The 15,889-nt window shown below is 39.0% G+C and overlaps 1 protein-coding gene and 1 pseudogene across 2 annotated transcripts in view; one reads left to right on the top strand and one right to left on the bottom strand.

The window, feature by feature from the left end:
• Positions 1-15,889, top strand: part of PLS1 (plastin 1) — a 110,472-nt gene that overhangs the window by 29,833 nt on the left and 64,750 nt on the right. The gene's annotated exons all lie outside the window — the stretch shown is intronic.
• On the bottom strand, positions 6,286-7,198 carry LOC135362247 (transcription factor BTF3-like; annotated as a pseudogene).

The following is a 15,889-nucleotide window of genomic DNA, read 5'->3' as shown; positions in this document are numbered from 1 at the left end:
AAATAAGTCAGAGAAAGACATCATGATTTCACTCGTGTGGAATTTAAGAAACAAAACAGATGAACATAGGGGAAAGGGAAGGAAAAATAAAGTAAGATAAAAACAGGGAGGCAAACCATAAGATACTCTTTTTTTTTTTTTTTTTAAGATTTTATTTATTTATTTGAGACAGAGAGAATGAGAGACAGAGAGCATGAGAGGGAGGAGGATCAGAGGGAGAAGCAGACTCCCTGCCGAGCAGGGAGCCCGATGCGGGACTCGATCCCGGGACTCCAGGATCATGACCTGAGCCGAAGGCAGTCGCTTAACCAACTGAACCACCCAGGTGCCCCGTAAGATACTCTTAACTATAGAGAACAAACTGAGAGTTGCTGGAGGGAGGTAGGTGGGGGATGGGCTAAATGGGTGATGGGTATTTAGGAGGGCACTTGTTGGGATGAACACGGGGTGTTGTATGTGGGTGATGGGTCACTGGATTCTGCTCCTGAAACCAGTGCTGCAGGGTATGTTAACTAACTTGAAATTAAATTTTTAAAAAAGTGGGAAAGGAATTTCTGATGGTAAAAACCAGCAATGATGGGGAAAGTGAAAAGGGAAAAACACCAATTAAACTTCAAAATTCAGAAAGCAAATAGACCTGGAAATTACTTAGTCAACCTGAAGTTTTATTAAAAAACCTGTAGAAAAAGTTGAAAACCAATTTTATTTGTATCATAAAATATTTCTTGCATACTCCCCTCCCTTCCCCCCCCAAAGGATGCATTGGGCAGGTAATTGACTTTTCCTGTGAAGTCCTTGGGGGAAATCAGACACAGCAAATCCCTGTTTTAGTCAAGAAGTTATCAGGATTCCACACATTAGCAGCAGGGTCACAAACATCTGTAAATGGTCTGCCCTGAAATAATGTAATTTTTGATGCAAAAATTTCTTTCATCATTCATTGGTGGTCACTTCATGCAACTTTCTATGTAGGAATCCCTAAAGACAACATTGCACCCCCAAAATGTACTTTGAGCTTGTATTGGAGCATGCCCAGTGGAGAGAACTGTAGTATTCCTAAGGGAGCCCAGGTTGGCTCTGAACCACTGGGATAGTATATATTTCTTTATTATCGATGCAGAAATTTTCTGGTATTTTGGCCTAATGATCCTAGTTTTGCCATCCTGTGGCCATATAGAGCAAGAATAAGCTTCTTCAATACAGGTGCCTTTTAAATATATGTCAGTGTATTTTTTTTAAATTTTATTTTATTATGTTAATCACCATCAGTGTATTTTTAACAATCATTGCGGTAAAATAATAAACCTTGACCATTTAGAGCAGACACTTTGGTATGTTTTGATTAGATGTACACACTCAAAAAATCATCACCACAATCAAGATGCAGAATATTTTCATTACCCCCCAGAGTTTCTTCATGTTCCTTTGCAGTCTGTCCCTCCTTCCACCCCTATTCTAGGCAACCATTCATCTGATTTCTGTCTCCGTAGGTTAGTTTGCATTTTCTAGAATTTGATATAAATGGAATCATACGTTATGTACTTTTTTTTTTTTTAACTGGCTGCTACCATACAAACCTTTCACTTTTTCTTTCACTTTGTGAAGCAATTTTATAACAGCCGTTCTTTACTTTTATGGAGGCATCATAAAAAGTGTTTCACACTTCCTCTTCAGAGAATTAACCATTCAGTGAAAATGGACTATGGATTTTATAAGTGAACCTTTTCCTGCCACACTTAAAAAGTAGAATTGGACTGTCACCTTTGAGGCACTTTCTAGCTTTAACACTGTATGATTCTATATAATGTTTCCAGTTGCTATTCAAAGGTAATTTTATACATTTCCTTAAAATTAGTTAAGTGACTAAAAAAAACAAAATTCACTAGGATGTAGGGTTTGTTTTATTTTGTTTTTAAGTTTATCACAATTTCCTAGTGATTTCCAGGAATCTCAATGTATAATTAATTGTTTAATGATTGTTCACATGGTGAAAACAAAGTTGCCATTTCAAAATTTAAAGTGGCAAAGGAATATGTATAAAAATAACATAAGACCTCATAGGACAGTCACATTCCATAGGAAGACCTGCCTGAGTGGAATCTAAAGACAGGGAAAATCCAGGTATAATTTAAGCCACAGTCATAAACAAATGGTGATACCATCTACATTTTTTTTTTTTAATTCATTTGAGACACAGAGATACAGAGAGAGAGAGAGCGCATGAGCAGTGGGAGAGACAGAGGGAGAGGAAGAAGCAGACTCCCCGCTGAGTCAGGAGCCCGATGTGGGACTCGATCCCAGGACCCTGGGATCATGACCTGAGCCGAAGGCAGACGCTTAACCATCTGAGCCACCCAGGCGCCCCTGATATCATCTACATTTTTGCCTCTTGATTTTTTTATAGTTCCAAACCACACCCATGTTGCAAATTGGCCTTTCTACTTGAGACCAAGTTCTTTTGAGATTACAATCTTTGTAGTGGGCAGAATACTTCAGTTTGGCCTTGCTTACTTTCTTTGGTCAAACACTGACTTTGGCAGAGGATCAATCACCTGAGGATAGACACATCTTACACTGAATTTTAAATCTTCTGAGTTGTTTTCTTGGACCTCCAAATCTCAGGTAATAAGACCAACAGAAGCAGGTAGGCAAAATTTTCCCTTATGTTAATAGCAGTAATCAGGCCTCAGTTTCTAGAACTGCTTTTTTCATATTTTTGTTAAATTGAGATAAACCCCCTCATGTTTTGTTTTGTTTTAGTGCATTCTTGCTTTGGGATTCTAGGTAGCTTTGCATAATCAATGCAAATAATAACCGTGGTGTGAGGGTCACATAGTTCTTAATTCTCTCTTAATTTTTTTTTTTTTTTTAATTTTTAAAGATTTATTTATTTGTCAGAGAAGGGGAGAGCACAAGTAGGGGGAGTGGCAGAGAGAGAGGGAGAAGCAAACTCCCTGCTGAGCAAGGAGCCCAATGTGGGGCTTGATCCCAGGACTCTGGGATCATGACCTGAGCCCAAGACAGACACTTAACCGGCTGAGCCACCCAGGTGCCCCAATTTTTCTGTTTTGAAAACTGTTTCTTCCTTAAGCAATACTTGCTAGGTAAAAAAGGGGGCTGTTTTGGTTTACTCAGGGTTGGATTAAAAAATTCAATTCATAATTTTTTATTTGACTTTAATTTTTCCTTCAGAAATGTATATAAATTCTTAGGAACATGCTAACGCGACAACACACACTCTGTGTCCTCTAGAATGTATATGTATAATTGCTTTGAAGCTTGATTATTTTAGTCTAATGAAACAGCTCTTCCAATCTATGGTTTGATCATGGATAAGCAAGACTTTTCTTTTTTCTAAAGGAATTTCACAGATATGTAAAACAAATGGTAATAGAAGATGTTGCCAGTATTGGGACACGTAAGAAAATATCCAACCATCTGAAGAAAATATCTTAATTGAAATAAATTCTTTATCATTATTTTTGCTCTTCTACATTTTTAAGTACCAGAATGTACTTGGAGCTAGTGCTCTTGTTTAAAAACTTTCTCCCCCGCCCCCTTCCCCCCCCAGCATTGCACTGAATTTGGGAAGAAGCTGAGGGCTTTCAGGAAATTTCCTTATATAGTGTACAGATAAGCATGTTGCCTTTCACTGTGAACATTCTTAACGGTTTCTGAAATTGACTGGAGAACCATAGATCTTTCCCCTACACAGTCCTGGAAACTGTGGCAGCCTCCCTTGAGCTCTTTTCTTAGTAAAACAGAAAATGAGCAGTTCCCAGCCCATGTAAAGCTGAGAAGGTCTTGAATGATGCATGCTGAGGAAAGTTGGATACTGATACTGCTGGCAGTTTGCACAGCTCTTAGTGCCAAAGAATTAAAGACTCTGGAGTTTTCTTAAAAGGGGCCAGCTTCTGAAAAGTTAAGTATGTTTCCTTTGCGCAGTGACCTGAGCTCTCAAACCTCCATAGTAAGTTAAGACTTAACCTGCTCAGCTTTGAGAAGCAGTCAACCATTTAAGTTTATTTGTATGCATCATAGAGTACCCTGTGGCTCTTCTGAGGGAAACAAACACATCATGACCAATGAATTCTGGAAAGTGAGTGCCGTGGACAAATTTCACATAGTTCTTAAGCCCTTTATGGCTTTCTAAGGAGCCAGAATTCCCTTTCCTGTATTATGCCCGGAGTCTAACAAAGGCTCTGCCCTTGTGCTAGTCCTTTCATAATGAAGCAGCCAAATGCTCAATTATGTTCTTGTAGAGGAGGGGGATAACATTCCTTTATGATCCTTAGTTTAGATCAGCTTACCACCCAAAGCATGATATTTGATTACCCTTATTATGTTACTTTGCATAGCTACAAATGTTACTATGGTGTGGCCTTATCTAGCCATTGAAAAAGTCCAAGTTCACGCTGGCTTGCATTCAGTGCTTTAAAAGGCCCTATTGCTAAGGATCCTAGGAGTAGGAGCCTGTGGAGAGTGGAGTGGCTCTTGGGGTTAGGTATGCACAGCAAGCATGCATCCTGAACTCCTGAATATAGTCCACTGAGTGCTTTGCTGCCTGTTTTTTCCTAAATGCTGATTTTAATCTCTAACACTCATTGTGTCTGGGCCTGAATTGCTTAAGAATTATAAACATTTACTGGCCTTTTCTGACTATACCCTTTTATTAGAATTGAGCCTTTTAGAAAGATTCCTTCTGTTTCTTCCCTTTCAAATGTTTCCAATCCAGTTCTCAGTCTTAACAGGATAGAAGAGATGCTGTCATGAACCAGAAGTAGCAAATGGTGGGGAGAATTCTGCCTTTACCTATTTCAGGAGAGGCTGGACGTTGAGCTCTTTGTCCTTGGAACAGTGGCCTCCAGGTTTTTTTCATTGTTCTGCTCTCATCAATAAACACATTTTCTGTATACACCACTTCCAAGGAATAATATTTGTAATAACTAATATCTCATGGTACAGTTTACACACAGGGTACTGTTTATTGTCAGTGACAGTGTAAAACTGTATTTTATGTAGTCTTGATAATTTTGGATCATTTCTCCAACTTGTCACATTCGCCTCTGTTTTCTTTTTTTTTTTATAGCCTTTTTTTTATTATGTTATGTTAATCACCATACATTACATCATTAGTTTTTGATGTAGTGTTCCATGATTCATTGTTTGCATATAACACGCAGTGCTCCATGCAGAACGTGCCCTCTTTAATACCCATCACCAGGCTAACCCATTCTCCCACCCCCTCCCCTCTAGAACCCTCAGTTTGTTTTTCAGAGTCCATCGTCTCTCATGGTTCGTCTCTCTGTTTTATTTTCTAATGTAGCTGGTGGAGACTCATTAGGAGTGGAGGTGTCTGCTTCTCCATTTTCGTAGGCTTGTCTGATTAGTGTATTTTCAGTACCCACTTTCTGTGTAAGCATCATTTAAAGCTACTTGCCCATTTAGTGAAGATAGGCTTACTATCAGCTAAGTTATGTCATTTGTCAATCCACTCAGGCATACATAAATTTCAGGATATCAGAAATACTGGAAGTGGTCAAAGGAGTGATGGCCCACTGTCCAGCTTCTGCTTTGTGGAATATCCACTCCTCTCTTGGGGTGTCTCTTGTACTATTTGTGACATGGGATCCTCTATCATAAAGACCAAGTTAGGATGCTAGTGAAAATAAGTATGTTAAATATTTGTAAATCTGATTTTGTTCCTTAATACTGCTTCCTAATGTTCACTTCCTACCCTCTGGTGGAGACCTTTGTCCTTGGTATCTTTTGAGGAGCTAAGGGTATGGCCTCAGTCTTTTCATCTATAGAGGGGGTTGGACTGGATGACTTTTTTTTATTTTTTTAAATATTTTATTTATTTATTAGAGAGCGAGCATGAGCAGGGGAAGGGGCAAAGGGAGAGGGACAAGCCGACTCTCTGCTGAGTGGGGAGCCCGATGCGGGACCTGATCCTAGGACCCTGAGATTGTGACCTGAGCTGGAGTCAGATACCTAACCGACTGAGCCACCCAGGTGCCCCAGGAGTGGATGACTTTTTTTTTTTATTAACCTTGTTTCAAACTTTATTCCCAGGCTTCTTCAGCTTAATTAGCTGCAAAGAATGAATTGTGTATAAGCAAAAACTGAAAAGAGCTGCAGTGTCCAAGGGGCTTGGGCTTAAAAATATTAGAGATCTAGATTTTATCAGATCCATGATCAAAATTTTAAAAAAGCAGTCATAATATAAAATAGCAGCTCCCAGTAACTTCTTCAAGTTTTATCTTCTTCAGAAGTTGACTCAATTCAGTTTGCACCATTCTTGGAAGCTTCATCAAAATTCTCCACAAGGGGCGCCTGGGTGGCTCAGTTGTTAGGTGTCTGCCTTCAGCTTGGGTCATGATCCCAGGGTCCTGGGATCGAGTCCCACATCGGGCTCCCTGCTCGGCGGGAAGCCTGCTTCTCCCTCTCCCACTCCCCATGTTTGTGTTCCTGCTCTCGCTATCTCTCTCTCTGTCAAATAAATAAATAAAAATCTTTAAAAAAAAAAATTCTCTACAAGATCTGGAACTTCATCATCATCCTCCTCTCTGGTAGCAAGTGGTGCTTTTCCATCCACAGACTGTTTGGGCAGAGCTTCAGCCAGTCTTCTTCAACTAGTCAGACTGTCTGCACCGAGTTGGTTTAAGATACTGGGTAGCATTTCTGTCAGCTGCTTTGTCTCAGCATGGCCCGGAATGGTGGAAGTGTTTGCTGCCAGCGATGCCTGAACTTCGGGGTTGTTAGAGCGCATCACTGTTCCTTGGTTTGTGAACATACTCACTTCTTCAATCCCAAAGATATTGTTTACCCCAACTTTTTTAAGGAGAACTGAAGTTTTTTATCATCTGCTGTAGCCATTCTATGAACCACCTTCTTCTTTTTTTTTTTTTTAAAGATTTTATTTATTTATCTGAGACAGAATGGGAGAGACAGAGAGCACATGAGAGGGGGAAGGGTCAAAGGGAGAAGCAGGCTCCTCACCGAGCAGGGAGCCCAATGCGGGACTCGATCCAGGGACTCCAGGATCATGACCTGAGCCAAAGGCAGTCGCTTAACCAACTGAGCCACCCAGGCGCCCGAACCACCTTCTTCTTTCGGCGAGCAGTTCCTTTCCCACCAATGCGCACTTGTGCTTGCAGTTTGGCAGTTTCTCCTGGTTCATGATAGTTTCTTTCATCTTGCTGGAGTGGAAATGGGACCGCGCGAGGGAATAGCATTGGCGCTCAGGGGGTCTCGGGCGGACCAGCTGAGATTAGGTGCCCACACGTGGGGACACAAGATGGCAGCTAGGGAGGACTGGATGACTTTTAAGGTTTTTTTTTAATCTGGGATTTTTATCCTATTTATTTATTTATTTGTACATGCCTGTCAACTCATTCTCATAAATAACTCTCACTGCTTGGAAGTTGTTTGTATAAGGAATAATTTTCAGAAATACGAATAACATATTAGGATATGCTTCTTAAGTCAAGATTTTAGAAATATATGTGGTTCCCAAACACAACGTTAAAAGTCTCCTTACTCTTCAAGGCCCACTCAGCTTAAACATTATCTCCTCAGGAAAATCTTTGTTAGACCCATATTTGCTTCCTCTTTTTTCTTCCCATATAGTTCTGTCTGTACACTTTTATCAGTAGACGTGAATCACGGTTATATGTGTGCATGTTTGCCTTTCATGAGGCACAGTTATTTATTGCTCAGTTTTATACCAGCACGCCTTGATGATTCACTTCTTGTTTTTCACTGAAAATGTTGAGGAAAGCTGTGGAGAACATATTCTCTAAGAAATTATTCTAAAATGTTTTCTTCCCAAGGGAACTGTCTGGGAAAATCTGGGGTTGGAGTTCTTAACCTGGAGCCTGTAGACCTCTTGGAGGTGCATGAATGGGCTTGAGGGTGAGATGTATATCTACAGACTCTCTGAAATCATATATAAAGTTCAGATCTGTGTGCATATTTCTGGGTGCAGTGCCCCTAACTTTTGATCAAAAAAGGCTAAATATCAAAAGACCTTTAAGAATCAATGCCACAGGGGGGCGCCTGGGTGGCTCAATCGGTTAAATGTCTGCCTTCGGCTCGGGTCATGATCCCAGGGTCATGGGATCGAGCCCCACATCAGGCTCTCTGCTCAGTGGGCAGCTTGCTTCTCCCTCTCCAGCTCCCCCTGCTTGTATTCTCTCTGTCAAAAAAATAAATAAAATCTTAAAAAAAAGAATCAATGCCACAGGGAACACCTGGGCATTTCAAATACAAGCTATTCATCTAAATTTATGTTTACTTTCTAACCTGATTTTCATCACTTTTGTATGTTTTCAGTTCTCCATAGCATTTTGTGACCTTACTATGCAATCAGTATTTTTAGCAATGCTTAATACCATAACCTTGAAAATGCCATGCTGTATTTCCTACTAATTATGTACTCATGGCATTATCTTACTTATAAGTGATAATTCTCATTGAATGTAATAAGTAAATATTTACTTATCAGAAAAAAGGGAGAATTTGGGGTTAAATTAGAATTAAAAAAGTAAAAAGAACCACATATAGAACTGTTTTGTAAACCTCTACACTAAGTCTTCTAATTTCAATGTCTATATAAAAGAGGCTCAGATCTCTTCCTTGAATATCGTGTGGAAAGATGATTCCTTGACTGCCCTGACATCCTATTTCATGTTTTCATTGCTCTTGGACATTCAGGAGTCAGTGAGGTTTACTGAACTGGGACGCAAGCACACTGGAAGCAGTACCAGCTTTGACACTCAGCAGCAGGTGACCTAGGCTATGTAGGTTGATTTCTTGGAGCCTGTTTCCTTATTTGTAAAATGGGAGTCAAATAATGTAGGCAAACAAAATACTATTACATAGAAAATTATTATTTTCAGTACAACTTAATGGATTAATGTGGGTCAAATGTGATAAGATATGTGGAAAGTGCTTTATAAATTAGAAAGCACAGGGGCATGCGGGTGGTGCAGTCAGTTAAGTATATGACTCTAGGTTTGGGCCCAGGTCATGATCTCAGGGTTGTGAGATGGAGCCCCATGTCAGGTTCCCCGCTCAGTGGGGAGTCTGCTTGAGATTCTCTCTCTCCCTCTCTCTCTGCCCGCCCCCCCCCATACTCTGTCTCAAAAAATCTAAATAAATAAATAAATTAGCACTTAAAAGTGAGACTTCTTTATCTTGTTAATGGCACCTATTCCTTACAATATCATGGTAGTCTTCCTTGGTCTTTGGTTTTAGCCCATTATGAAGAATCAGTTTCAGATTTATTTTTGCTTTCACAAAATTTAGGTCATTATTATTAGCTAAGAAGGAAATGTCTAGTGTGTTTGCCCTGAGACACTTATATTAAATGAATAAACAGACTCACGTGAAAACACACAAATAAAACAATGTTATTTTAAGATACTGAAATTAAAGTAAGATTTTCAAAGATTGCAAATGTTGGGTAAGTGTCAGTCTAACTCTGTAAGGAGAATGATTAAATTTCCTTGTCACAGATCTCACTACTTTCCTGGGCCCAGCCTTATTTGGAGTAGTGGAAACGTGGACCTTGACACTGTTTGAATTATATGACTCTAGTGCTTCCTAGCTGAGTGGTATTGGGTGAGTTACTTAATCTTATTGAGCTTGAGTGTCTTTATCAGTAAAAATAGATATACTTCTACTTTTGGGGGTTGTCTTAAGAATTAGAAATAATTTGGGGTGCCTGGCTGGCTCAGTCAGTGGAGTGTGTGTGACTCTTGATCTCAGGGTTGTGAGTTTGAGCCCCACATTGGGTATAGAGATTACTTAAAAATAAAAAAATAATAATTAGAGATAATTTATATAAAGTGCCTGGCACATAGTAGATTCTCTTCATATGGTTAATATTATGAACTTAAAAAATTATACTATTCTACGTTTATGTATACCTCCATTCGGGCTGGTCTGTTTTAGACCCCATTCATCATTTAGCCTTTCATTCTAGGTGCTCTTTATTAAGTCAAAGAACAAAGCCTGACACACTTCAGCTTTTTCTATATATTCACAAACTGAAATGTTAACTTAGGGGAGTTGCTACATAATTTTCTTTAAAAACAGATTTTCTGCTGTATTTTCTTAAAACCAGATGAAGAGGATAATTAAGTAAAATGCATGATGGAAAGAAGGACTGCTATATATACAGTTATAGGATGTGCGCTAATGTAATATTCTTCAAGGGACCTAATATCCATGTAATATTCTCTGTTTACTTTCATATTTTTAGCTATAAAATAGTGAAACATGCAAAAGAATAGTGAGAATAATACAATATACACACATTTTCTCTACCCAAATTTAAGAAATATCAGCAATTTGCCATTTATTTTATGCATCAGCTCTTTGTTTTCTGTAAGGAGTAAAACATTAGAGAGATGACTGAAGGCTCTTCCCCATTTTAATCCTTTACCTCGCTAACAGTCCTGAAGTTGGCATGTTAATTATTTTTCCCACCCATCTTTCTATATTTTTCCATTAATGTTTTTCCATTAATAATATAAAGTACTATTTTAAATGATTTAAAATTTTTCACAAATGATATCTGCTGTATACTTTTCCTCATTTAACATATATTCCTCATGTTAAAACCAATATCAACTTCATTTTAACTGTTGTATAGTATTTCACTAAGTGAATATTCTGTAATTATCTAGTCACCTGATGGAGGAATTCAGGTGGTTTCCAAGTTTTTGATACTATTTTTAAGAATATTGTATTTATTTGAGAGAGAGAGAGATAGCAAGAGAGAGCACGAGTGGGGGGAGAGGGAGAAACAGGCTCCCCCCTTAGCAGGGAGCCTGATGTGGGGCTTGATCCCAGGATCCTGGGATCATGACCTGAGCCAAACACAGACACTTAACTGGCTGAGCTTCCCTGGTGCCCCAAATTTCTTGATACTATTAACAATGGTGTGCTTTTATCTTTATTTTGGTATATTTGTATAAGAGTTTCTCTGGAATAAATATCTAGAAGTAGAATTGTGTGTCATAGAATATGCATATCTTCACCTCTTTCAGATACACATCACTCTGGAGAGCATTGTGGTTTAAGATGTTGGGTCATTGTTTTCATTTGCCTTTCCCATTATATGTAGCTATTAAAGTAATGTTTAAAATCTATGGCATAACCCCATTTAAAAAATCATACATGTATCTAGGTATATAAGTATACATGAGTATTTGTAAATTAAAATAGTTCAGTCCTCCCAAGTACTGCCATTGTTTTAGATTTTTATACTGAGCATGAAATACATGAGCAAAGCAAGAAAATATGACCCATAATGATAGGGGAAAGTCTGTCAACCAAAAATGACCCAGAACTGACACAGATACTAGAATTATCAGATAATGGCATCGAAACAATCATTACAACTATATTCCAAATGCTTGAAAGAGTTAAGTGGAGACATTGGAAATACTTTAAAAGACTTGTACTGAACTTCTAGAGATAAAAACTATAACATGCTAGATAAACAATACACTGATAGTCTTAAGGGCAGCTTAGACATTGTATAAGAAAAGAATAGTGATCTTGAAGACATAGCAATAGAAACTATCCAAAATGAAAAGGAGAAAAGAAATTTCAAAAAATTAAAAATATCAGTGATCTGTGGGATCACTGTGGGACTTCAAGTGACCTAATATCCAAGTACTTCGAGTCCCTAAGGAGGAGGGGGAACAGAAAAAAAATATTTGAAGAATCATGGTTAAAAACTTTCCAAATTTGGGGTGCCTGGGTGGCTCAGTAGGTTGGGCTTCTTCATATGACCTTCAGCCTTCAGCTTGGGTCATGATCTCAGGGTCCTGAGGTCAAGCCTGGAGTTGGGCTCCTTACTCAGTGGGGAGCCTGCTTCTCCCTCTCCCTCTGCCGCTCCCCCTGCTTGTGCTCTCTCTCTCTCTCAAATGAATAAATAAAAATCTTAAAAAAAATTTTCCAAATTTGATATAAATTATAAGCCTACAGATCCAACAAGCTCAATTAACTAAAGCAAAAGATACATGAAGAAAACTGCATCAAGGCACATTGTAATTAAATTGCTTAAAGCCAGGATAAAGGATCTTATCTTTAAGGATAAAATCTTAAAAGAAACCAAGAAAAGAGACCACTTACATAATTACATACAGAGGAAGAAAGATAAAGATAATGTAAATTTCTTGTTGGAAATGTGCATGAGAGAGTGGAGGAACATCATTAAAATACTGAAAGGAAAACTGTCAACCTGGAATTCCACACTCAACAAAAATATCTTTCAAAAATAAAGATGAAATAAAGACCTTTCAGACATGTAACAAGTGGAAAAATTCATCCTCAGCAGAGCCCCATTATAAGAAATGTTATAGGAAGACCTTCAGGCAGAAAGAAAATGATAGCTTATGGAAATACAGATCTATGCAAAGGAAGGAAGAGCACCAGAAATGGTACTGTATATATAGGTAAACTGTAACAGATCTTTCCTTATTATTTAAGTATATGTGAAAGATAATTATTTAAAGAAAGAATAAAATGTAGTATGGGGCTTATAACATATGTAAAATGTATGACAAAAATAGCATAAAGGACTGGGAGGGGAAATGGAAGTATACCACTGTAACATCCTTATACTCTACATGGAATGGTGTCATATCACTTGAAGATAAGCTGCGATGAGTACAAACCCTAAAGCAACCACTAAAATAACAGAGTTGAGCCAAGGAAGGAGAAAAAATGGAATTATAAGTATTATTTGAGTAATCCAAAAGCAGATGGAAAAAAGAGGAAGAAAGGAAACAAAGAACAGGTGGGACAAAGAGCAAAATGAGAGACTTAAACCTAACCATAAAACCTAACCACTTAAACCTAACCATATCAATGATCAATGATTAAAAGGTTAATGGAAATAAATAAATAGTTAATGGTCTAAACACCCCAGTTAAAAAGCAGAGATAGTTCAGATTGGGTGAGAACACAAGACCCAGCTAAATGTTGCCTTGAAGAAACTACACTTTTATTTTTTTTTTTAAAGATTTTATTTTTTGACAGACAGCGAGAGAAGGAACACAAGCAAGGGGGAGTGGGAGAGGGAGAAGCAGACTTTCCGCCCATCAGGGAGCCCGATGCAGGGCTCAATCCCAGGACCCCAGGTTCATGACCCAAGCCAAAGGCAGACACTTAACGACTGAGCCACCCAGGCGCCTCTCTCTGACTGACCTATTTTGCTTAGCATTATGCTCTCTCGCTCATCCATGTTGTTGCAAATGGCAATATTTGTTCTTTTTTATGGGTGAATATTCCATTACACACACACATACACACATACATACACACACCACATCTCCTTTATCCATTCATTCATCTATCAGTGGATACTTGTGGTTGCTTCCATATCTTGGCTATTGTAAATAATGCTGCAATAAACATAGGGGTGCATGTGTCCCTTTGAATTAGTGTTTTTGTGTTTTGGGGGTAAATACCCAGTAGCGTGATTACTGGATTGTAGGGTAGTTCTATTTTTAACTTTTTGAGGAATCTCCATACTGTTTCCCACAGTTTGCATTCCTAACCAACAGTGTGCGAGTGTTCCTTTTTCTCCACATCCCTGCCAACACTTGCTTTTCCTTGTGGTTTTGACTTTAGCCATTGTGACAGGTGTGAGGTAGTTTTGATTTGCATTTTCCTGATGATGAATGATGTTGAGCATCTTCCCATATGTCTGTTGGCCACCTGGTTCTCTTCTTTGGAGAAATGTCTGTTCGTGTCTTCTCCCCATTTTTTTTATTGGATTATTTGTTTTTTTGATTGTTGAGTTCTGTTGGTTCTTACTAACCTCTTACCAGATATGTTTTTTGCAGATATCTTCTCTCTTTCAGTAGGTTGCCTTTTAGTTTTGTTGATTGTTTCCTTTGCTGTGCAGAAGATTTCTATTTTGATGTAGTGCCAGTAGTTTATTTTTGCTTTTGTTTCCCTTGCCTCAGAGGGCCTATCTAGAAAAATGTTGCTATGGCTGATGTCAGAGAAGTTACTATTTAGGATTTTTATGCTCTTAGGCCTCCTGTTTAGGTCTTTAATCCATTTTGAGTTTATTTTTGTGTATGGTATAAGAAGGTGGTCCAGTTTCCTTCTTTGCATGTTGCTGTCCAATTTTCCCAACACCATTTGTTGGAGAGACTTTTTTCCCCATGAGATATTCTTTCCTGCTTTGTCAAATAGGTTTGATTTTTTAAACCTCTGTAGCAAGGATGAACTCTCAGGCCTCAAAATTTAGGTGTGTATAAAAATATATTTTTCTACAACAGCATAGTTTCTATTATTAGTAGCCATATAGTGGAAGACTTTTCTAGTCATACAGGGTAAAACAGTCATTTAAAGCTGAATTCAGTTGTCTTCTTCCCTGGGTGGTATTTAAGCTTTCAGAAATTTCATCATCTCATGGCATAGGTTTGAGGATAGAGAGTTTAGTTCAGGACTGTTGTTTCTCTGACACTGGCTTCTGGTGAGACTTAGGTTCCTGTGTAGTCCCGGGCGTGGATGTCCTCCCTGCTGATATCTGCAGAAGTGTCTGAATTCCCAGTTGGTCTGTAGCCCATGTGGTGTCCCTTCATTAAGATCCTGAATCCTGAGGGTTCCTTGCTGGCTCAGTTGGTAGAGCATGCAACCCTTGATCTCAGGATGTGAGTTCAAGCTCTACCTTGGGTGTAGAGGTTATTTAAAAATAAAATCTTAAAAAAAAAAAAAAAAAAAGATCCTGAAACCCCTTCAAATCCACCTGACTTAGTAGTGGAATGGTGGAGGGTATGTGGTGGGGGATTGTAAAACAGTCACTAATGAGCTATTTTTCCCCATTATACATGAGATCACCTGTCTCTCCCCAGTTCCCACTCCTCCGTGGAACACTTTCTGGATCACTTGGGTATATAGAAGCCTCTCTCTCCTCTTTTAATTCTTTGTGTCCAGACTGCACCATCTATCCTGTGACACCTCTTATAACATCTTAAAAATGATCTTGGGGTGCCTGGGTGGCTCGGTCGTTAAGCGTCTGCCTTCAGCTCAGGTCATGATCCCAGGGTCCTGGAATCGAGCCCTGCATTGAGCTCCCTGCTCAGCGGGAAGCCTGCTTCTCCCTCTCCCACTCCCCTGCTTGTGTTCCCTCTCTCACTGTGTCTCTCTGTCAGATAAATAAAATCTTTAAAAAAAAATGATCTCAACATCATTTTAACATCTTTTAACATTTTTTCCTGAATTTTATTGATTACACACATAATATTAACATTGTTATTTAACTATTTGTGTTTCTCACACATTCCCCGCCCCCCCACTAGTTTGTAAGCTCTTGGAATGCCCAGATCAGATATTAAATGTCTTTTTTTTTTTTTAAGATTTTATTTATTTTTTTAGAGAGCGAGTGAGAGAGAAACAGCATGAGAGGGGAGAGGGTCAGAGGGAGAAGCAGGCTCCCCGCTGAGCCAGGAGCCCGACGTGGGACTCGATCCCAGGACCCTGGGATCATGACCTGAGCCGAAGGCAGACGCTTAACCGACTGAGCCACCCAGGCACCCCCAGATATTAAATGTCTTGATGCTCTTCTCAAGTGCTTAGCATTGGGCTAAAAGCATAGGTGGTCCTCAGTACATATTGGCTGAATGAATGAATGAATTTAAATTTTTTGAGTAAAGAAAATAAATCTGTTACCTTTTTTTTTTTTAAAGATTTTATTTATTTATTTAAGACAGAGAATGAGAGACAGACAGCATGAGAGGGAGGAGGGTCAGAGGGAGAAGCAGACTCCCTGCCGAGCAGGGAGCCCGATGCGGAACTCGATCCCGGGACTCCAGGATCATGACCTGAGCCGAAGGCAGTCGCTTAACCAACT

Source organism: Mirounga angustirostris, unplaced genomic scaffold (assembly GCF_029215605.1).
Source record: "Mirounga angustirostris isolate CCGP_5_RB_7025 unplaced genomic scaffold, mMirAng1.0.hap1 SCAF_1, whole genome shotgun sequence".
Taxonomy (NCBI): Eukaryota; Metazoa; Chordata; class Mammalia; order Carnivora; family Phocidae; genus Mirounga; species Mirounga angustirostris.
This window is presented reverse-complemented; position numbering and strand designations above follow the sequence as displayed.